This window comes from Oryctolagus cuniculus, chromosome 1, assembly GCF_051225735.1.
Source record: "Oryctolagus cuniculus isolate XC-2025 breed Fujian yellow rabbit chromosome 1, ASM5122573v1, whole genome shotgun sequence".
NCBI classification, from domain to species: domain Eukaryota; kingdom Metazoa; phylum Chordata; class Mammalia; order Lagomorpha; family Leporidae; genus Oryctolagus; species Oryctolagus cuniculus.
Genome location: NC_142867.1, coordinates 157,053,867 through 157,062,045, shown reverse-complemented (window position 1 = coordinate 157,062,045; position 8,179 = coordinate 157,053,867). Strand labels below are relative to the sequence as shown.

Sequence of the window (8,179 nt, the reverse complement as noted above, 5' to 3'; positions counted from 1 at the left end):
ACATAGATTGAGTTCCAGGCTCCTAACTTTGGCCTGGTCCAGCTCCAACTATGGCAGACTATTAGTGAGTGAATGAGCAGATGGAAGATCGCTCGCTCGCTCGCTCACTCACTTTTAATATCTCTATTCAAGTAAATTAAATTTTTTAAAAATTTTAACAATGTTTACTTGGCCTATTTCTTTCATGGAGAATGACTTTACCTTGGTGATGAAAGACACAGCCACAGCATATGGGATGTAGGCTTGCCTTGCAGGGAAGATTTTCAGTTCGATTGGTCGCTGGTTACCTTCATTTGTGACTCTCAACTTGTTTTCACTGGCCACTGTTGATATAAAGTCATATAAAAATAAATACACAAAACAGTGAAATCCATTATATTTTTTGAGTTTCAGAGAATCACATGTAAAAATATAAGGAGAATAAATATTCAATTACTGTAAATTATAAACATTTACAAATCAAATTAATATTGCCCATTTTAGCATTTTTTCTTCTTCTTCAGGATTTCTCTCATTCAAATAAGTATCTGATAAATGACAAATGTTCAGGAAAGTCATTGCTCTGTATTCTTTTTATGTAATCTTTCTTGTCACGTTCTGATACTAAGGGTATATTGTCTTCATGAAATGAGCTGGAATGTGTTCCCTTTTATTCTAATGCATGAGACAGTTTTGGAAAATTATTGCCCATTACCTACTCAAATACTGCTTATTGCTTATATTATTTCCTTTTACAATTAATTATTTATTTATCTGAGAAATAGGCAGAGAGCTCCCATTTGCTAGTTTACTTCTGAAATGCTACTGTGGCTGAAGAGGAGCTGTGGGGCTGTAGTGGCAGCCAGGGGCCAGGGGCACAGTCCATTCTCCCATGTAGGGGGTATGGGTCATTACCACTGCCTCCCAGGGTCTGCATTGGCTGGGAAGTAAAGAAGGAAACTGGAGCAAGGAATTGAACAAATATACTCCAGTGTGGGACACAGGTGCCTTAACTGCCAGGCTAATGCCTGTCCCCATAGGTTATTTCTTACTGCCATATCCTGTCGTGAGCATTTTCACTTATTGATAGATTCTTTACATGTGTAATGACTTTAAATTTTTGTATTATAAATAATACTTTAATAAGCAAATGTATACATTTAATATTTTTCACTATTTTCATAGAATACATCCTAAAGGTTGAGAAGAAAAAAATAATAGTGGTCAAATAAACAATTTGAAGTATTAAAAACCTGAGTTCCATTCTTAGTACTACAACATTCAATCAATTTTACCTTAGCCAAACAATTAGCCCTCACAGGACACATTTGCGTCGTTTGCAATAGCCCTTGCTAACAGTTGGTGTGGGGACTTAATGGACTGATGTAAAATTAAAATTTATTTAAGTTGCCAGATATTTACTTAACCATTAAACAAAAGTAGCTGTTGTTATCGTCCTCATAATTATTATTCATGAAGGTAAAAGAATATGCATATTTTAGAAAAAGTTTATTTAGCCAGCTAAATATATATCAGTAGAACACCTCTTTACATCAGATTATTCCTATTATTATAGGATTTAGTTAACAATTCTTACCACCTCTCAATTTTTCAATGTAGTACAAAAAACTGCTTTTTGAATATGCGCTGTTACGATAAGGAAGCAGAAACACATTCTTTATTGTGCTAGAGTTAGTAGGAAGAATAAGCTATTTGTAAGTCATTTATTTTGGTTTGGGGTGTGTTTTAACAAACTTGTTCTACAAGTTAATAAAAATATTTACATGTTGTGTAATAATGTACCTTTTTCCACAGTTGTGTTCTTTTCTTTCCATCTGATGAGCCAGCTGAAAAAACTCAGCTTTCTGTTAATGCCAAATCTATCCATCTGAGGCACTCCCAAGCCTTCAACTTCAAAAGAGACAAGTAAACTCAAGTGAGAACATACATAGGAATGTATCTGGAAGGGATCAAGGGCTACCCAGAAAACAACCCTAAGTGAAGATGTGGAAATAAATCCCACACAGCGAGAAAGATTAAAAATTCTCTTATCTCACTATGTCCCAGAAAGTTAGAGTCCCAGATGAAAAATGCTCATTCCCGTTGAACAGGGGCAGAACACCAAATAAAAAACAGTGACGTTGCTCAAAATTAAGAAAGCTGGAGACGAGAATCCATTGTACTATTTCACACATGCCTGAATATGTTGACTTTGTTCTGTGAGAAACCTCTTAAATTTTCAAATTTCTGTTATCTAGGTAGGAAAATAAACGATTTGAGTTATGACACAAAGTTCCACCTGGACTAATAGATCTTCCACTTTTTGCTGCCTTTAGAAACTTGGAGATTATAAAATGTGAGTATACGATCTGCTACAAATTGCCAATAAAGTCCTTCATTATACAAACTTTGCTCTGTTTCTAAGCTATAGCAGCCTGCGATGTCATCTTCCCAAACCAGAGTGATGTTTGGAGTCCTGACTGCTCTGCTTCTGATCTAGCTCCCTGCTAACATACCTGGGAAAGTATCTGATGGTGGTCCAAGTATTTAGGCCCCTGTCACCCACATGGGAGACCCAAATGGAGCCCCAGGTCTTGGCTTCAGCCTGAGTCCTGGCTCTCATAATCATTTGAGGAGTGAACCAGTAGATGAAGATTTCTTTCTCTGTCTCGCTTCCTCTCTCTGTCACTCTACCTTTCAAATAAATAAAATGAATCTTTTTTTTCTTTAAAAAAAGCCTATTTCAAGATTTAAAAAGTCTGATTTGTAAGTGGTATAAGACATGCCAAATGGCTTATATAAATACTAGTTTGTGAAAAGAATTTATTTTCAGAAAAGAGTGGTTGGAAAGGATAAATTATGCTGTAGGAACCAGGTACCTCCTTATTCCCCAACTCTGATTTCAACATGATAGTAGCCAGATTATTGCCAATATCCGAGAATTGAGGATATGGACAGGAAAATCATAACAATTCAATAAGATAGCCACTATGGGACACTCCTAAACATAAAACTTGAATAAGTGACATTGAATCACACAATAGCTTTCTGCTGTCTTCTCCAAGCCTTCTTCTCAGGGCCACCCTGCTTCCCTGGGCTCTGAGCTCAAGCTAATTCTTGCATCTCAAGGCCCTGACATTGTAAAATAGAAGACTCTTTTTCAACCATGAAAAGGGAAAAAGCAACATAATGCTGGGACTGACTATTGAGCTGCTAAACAAATGCCAACATAGATCTACTTTTGTGTTTCTTGTTCCATAAAGAAAGCATCCTTCTATCATTAAACTCATGTCAGACATATTGTATGTTATATATAAGTGGACGCATTCTTCAACTGACCTGATCTTGCTATTTTGAAAATTTATGGGCCAGTGCCACGGCTCACTAGGCTAATCCTCTGCCTGCGGCGCCAGCACACCAGGTTCTAGTCCCGGTCGGGGTACCGGATTCTGTCCCCTCTTCCAGGCCAGCTCTCTGCTGTGGCCAGGGAGTGCAGTGGAGGATGGCCCAGGTTCTTGGGCCCTGCACCTGCATGGGAGACCAGGAGGAAGTACCTGGCTCCTGGTTTCTGATCAGCGCGGTGCGCCGGCCGCAGCGGCCATTGGAGGGTGAACCAATGGCAAAGGAAGACCTTTCTCTCTGTCTCTCTCTCTCACTGTCCACTCTGCCTGTCAAAAAAATAAAAAAAAAAAAAAAGGAAAGAAAATTTATGAATGAATGACCAGGTTAACCCACCATTATCTATTTGGTTTCCCTATTGACATGATACAGCATAATGATGCCTGATTATATTTTTATTTAAAATTAAAATACTTTCTGAAAAATCAGAATAATTTAGAAAGCTGGGCAGTCCTTGACCCATTTCAGCATTTTATTACTTTCAGAAAAAAATAATCCATGCCTAGCGGCGCCGGCACACTGGGTTCTAGTCCCGGTCGGGGCGCTGGATTCTGTCCCGGTTGCCCCTCTTCCAGGCCAGCTCTCTGCTGTGGCCAGGGAGTGCAGTGGAGGATGGCCCACGTGCTTGGGCCCTGCACCCCATGGGAGACCAGGAAAAGCACCTGGCTCCTGGCTCCTGCCATCGGATCAGCGCAGTGCGCCGGCCGCAGCGCGCTGGCCGCGGCGGCCATTGGAGGGTGAACCAACGGCAAAAGGAAGACCTTTCTCTCTGTCTCTCTCTCACTGTCCACTCTGCCTGTCAAAAAAATAAAAAAAATAAATAAAAAAAAAAGAAAAAAATAATCCATGGGGGAGAGAGAGGGAGGGAGATTATTAAATCTTTATGAATTGTTTCCAGAAGTCTTCCATTCTTAACACAATTCAATTTTAAAATTTCTCTTTACTCGGCCTTCATTTCCCCCAGAAACAATCATCTTGGATCCTATAACCTCCCTTGGTTCCCAATTACTTCTTTCAACGCAGCCCAGTCATCACTTGTCTCTCTTGTTCTTGTTCTTTCACACTTTCTTTTCTACAAATAATTCCTATTTGAGAGCAGTGAGAATCAGTCAGGTGGTTTAATCGTAAAATTCTTACCATTTGCTACATCACTCATTACTCCAGGATGAACAACCAAGCCCCAAACAATGGGGACAAGAAAAAATTCTCTTGGTATGAGAAGCTCTTACTACTCAACTCAATTATCACTTTTTATTGTACCATAACAAAAGATAATATATTTTAAAATCTAATATATTTAAAAGTCACTTCTAAAGAAATATAAACAAGGGAGAGTGTATCCTGATTATCAAACACTTCATAGCATGACTCTGATTTTCCATATTCTTCTGTGAAGGCATGTCTTAAGAGTTAGATTGCTCTCAGTGTTGAACATTCCTGGGTGTGTAATGGTCCTATACGTTTATCGTAGCACTTGGAAGTTTTGTTTCCTGTTAATGGTTTTGAAGGAGAGCGTTTGAAAGCTCATCATCTCTCTCTGCTAATATATGCTTAGCCCTACCTAACTGCACATTCCCTCTGATTCATTATATGGGAAGGAAAACGTGGCTTTTTGAGTCATGAATCTGACTGCATGCGCCTTGGCTGAGACTGAAGGACTCAAGACTCAAAGCAAAATCACAAATGTACATTCATGGCTTCTCTAACTGCATTGTTCCCAATCATGAGGTACCTCACTCCCACAGGCCAAAATTTCCATCTCCCTTGTGTAATTTCAAACTACGCATAACTTAAATTTAAACTAAAAACAGCAGGTATTTTAAAGTTGCTTTATAGGTTTGCTTTTTCTAGGAATATCTAACATGAATTGTTGCCAAGTTTAGAAAGGGTCAAGCTCTTTCTACTTCTGAATATTTGTAAACACATCTGAAGCAAATGTTAACCGATATTAACGATGTCTTTTATGTAGGGAGTGAGATTATGAACAACAATCCGTGGGATCTATATCATGCTCCATTAAAAAATTTGGAAAACATTATTTTCTGTATGGCAGAATATATGCATGCATATATATGTGACATACACTGTACAGTTTATGTATCTTACATATACAATATACATATACAATAAATATATTTTAGTAAAATATTTACTGAGAGGAAATGACCGCTCAAGCCTATTATGAAAACATCTATTGATTATGAGAGTAAAAACAACTTCAGTAAGGTCTTTATAGATCCTGAATAAAGCGTGAAGAAAATGATCAATTCTGTTCCTGAGAGAATGAAATATTATGTTTAAATTGTACTGCTACTTCCAAACTGGGTAGACACATTTACAGCCACATAACTCTTCCTATTTACATAATATTCTTGAATTTTTCAACAATAAGATTTTAGACAACTTGTGTTCTCAGGTCTTTCTCTACAAAAAACTTTATGCTGAAGTATTCACCTCCATGATGGTATCAGTGAAGATAGGCTAATTCATTCTGTGAAAACAAAGCTGATCTCCAGGCTTAGTGAACTCAACCTCACCCCCTTCTTGACTATACAAAATCACTTATCCATCCAGTAGCTCTCGAAGACAATTTCATTCCAAACAGTCATGTGGGGACCTGAGTCCTTTCTTTTTTTTTCCTTTTAATCTTCAAGTTCTACCATTTGGAACAGCAGTCTCCATGGCAAAGGGATAGAAAGCTTGAAGAACTCACCTTAGCTGTTAAATATCTCCTCCCAGAAGTGAAACAGCATTGCTATTCATAGCCCATCAACCAGAGTAGTCACATTGTTGTCCCAACTAACTACATGGAGACAAGGAGATGTAGGAAAGTACATGGAGTATTTTGTGACATCTGAGGTCTATTCTTCATTCTGTTTGCCATTTTATTGCCTACATTTTAAATGTATTTATTTATTGACTTTTTTTTTTGAAAGAAAGATATTAAAACTAATGGTTCACTCCCTCCAATGGGCCAGGCCAACGCCAGGGCCAGGAATTCAATCAGGTTCTTTCGCATGGATGGCCAGGATGCAAGTGCTTGAGCCATCATCTTCTGCTTCCCAGATTGTACATTAGCAGGAAGCTGGACAGGGCACCAGAGCTCAAAAGGCACTAGGAGACTGGATGCAGGCATCCCCAGCAGGGTCTCAACCACTGTGCCAAACACTTGCCAGCGCTGAACCTCACCAATGAGTTCAGAGAAATTCTCAGCTGGCTCTCTCCCAGCACAGCTACCCTTAAATCAAAAATTACTGTTGGAGGAGTTACCAGAGAGAAATAGCTTAGATACCTGTGCTACCACTGTGAAAAGAACTGCTCCAGAAAGCTATGAATTCACAGCTGACACTAGGGGAATAAGAAATAAAGTTTTATATGACAAGCTAGTGAGATGTTAGTATTTATTTTGTTATCACAATGTAGGCTGTCCTATTCTGAACAACACAGTTCATTTGGAATAGCAGTTAAACGGAAATGTTTTCTGCAGAGAGTCATCTATCTAGATTTCCAGATTTGCAACACGTTCTATAATGTGCGCTCTCACAAAATTCTGTAGATGTTTTAGAAACTTTTACTATAACCTTGGATCTGTACTGATTCTCAGCTTTATCCTTGTGTTTCTCATTTCAATGCTCTCTGATGCTTTGATTTATCCATAGTAACATATTCTCTCATTGTCAGAGAAGCCATTGTATAATTAGATTCCGTCAAAACTGTTCACTATATATAAATATAACAGTATTAAAAAAGTATTGCCTGATTAATTTCAATTATTTCATTTATATAGAATTATTACTGTTATTGAGTTGTGAGCTCAAGAGTGAAAAGTCTTAGGAAGATAAAGGAAGATATTTGAATCAGTCGTTCTGAAGGTATGTTAAAACATCTACAGATCACACTTTTTAAATAATAATAATTAGATACTAAGATTTGTGCATAGTTAGGATTAGAGCTTCAACTCACTGAGCAATGAATCATGGCTTACCCTGTCCATATTCTTCATCACTTTTAATACCTTTAGTCACACAGGGTGGATGAGCTTGCATTTCAACTGGAACAATTCCAGGCTAGAAAGCACGAGGGGCCATGATTTCCTGTGTCTTGGTTCTGATGACAAACCTTCTCAGGTAATCTTCACTTCCTTGGCAGATTCATAGGACTCCCTGATGACTCCAAGATTCTGTAAGCATAATATTTTTTCATCATGTACAAAGAAAAAGCTATGCTTACATTTGGAACTGTTCTCAGAACTGGCCAATATGATTTCAATCTTATTTTGAATATTTTGCTTTTCACTTCAATAAAGAGGTATAGAGGTTCTGATGTGTTCAGATCATTATGCTGGGCCCTTTGGGGATTGGGGAGGACAGGGTGATAATTTAGATACTTCCCTTCACATACTCACAATTGTGAGCTATGTTTAAATACAGTTACAATTACAAGATCACATTCTTCAGAGTCAATAGGAAAGACAATAGAAATTGCATCATTGTAAGAAGAAATGTTAACATTTTCCTTCTTTCAGTTGAACACATATGTTTCACAAACCACATAGTCACTGGGATGCAATACAGTGATGCACTATTTCCGTCCCAAGTTTTGCAATGAGTCTATTTCTCCTAGGCTTCTGGTTGCAGGTCAGGACAGAGCTGCACTTCTTTTTCACTATGGAAATTGGAGGAGTCCCTTGATATTGGAGCAGCCCCTCAGTTTGATTTTTTTTTTTTTTGACAGGCAGAGTTAGACAGAGAGAAAGGTCTTCCTTTTCCATTGGTTCATCCCCCAGATGGCCACTGCGGCT

At 38.2% G+C, this 8,179-nt stretch overlaps 1 long non-coding RNA gene across 1 annotated transcript; it reads right to left on the bottom strand.

Annotated features, from left to right (window-relative positions):
* Window positions 1-201: 201 nt before the first annotated feature.
* LOC149128710 (uncharacterized) lies at window positions 202-7,558 on the bottom strand. The gene is made up of 3 exons (XR_016223237.1): window positions 7,364-7,558; window positions 1,783-1,890; window positions 202-323 (listed from the first exon to the last, which is right to left on the bottom strand). It is a non-coding gene; the product is annotated as an uncharacterized LOC149128710 (long non-coding RNA).
* Window positions 7,559-8,179: the final 621 nt, after the last annotated feature.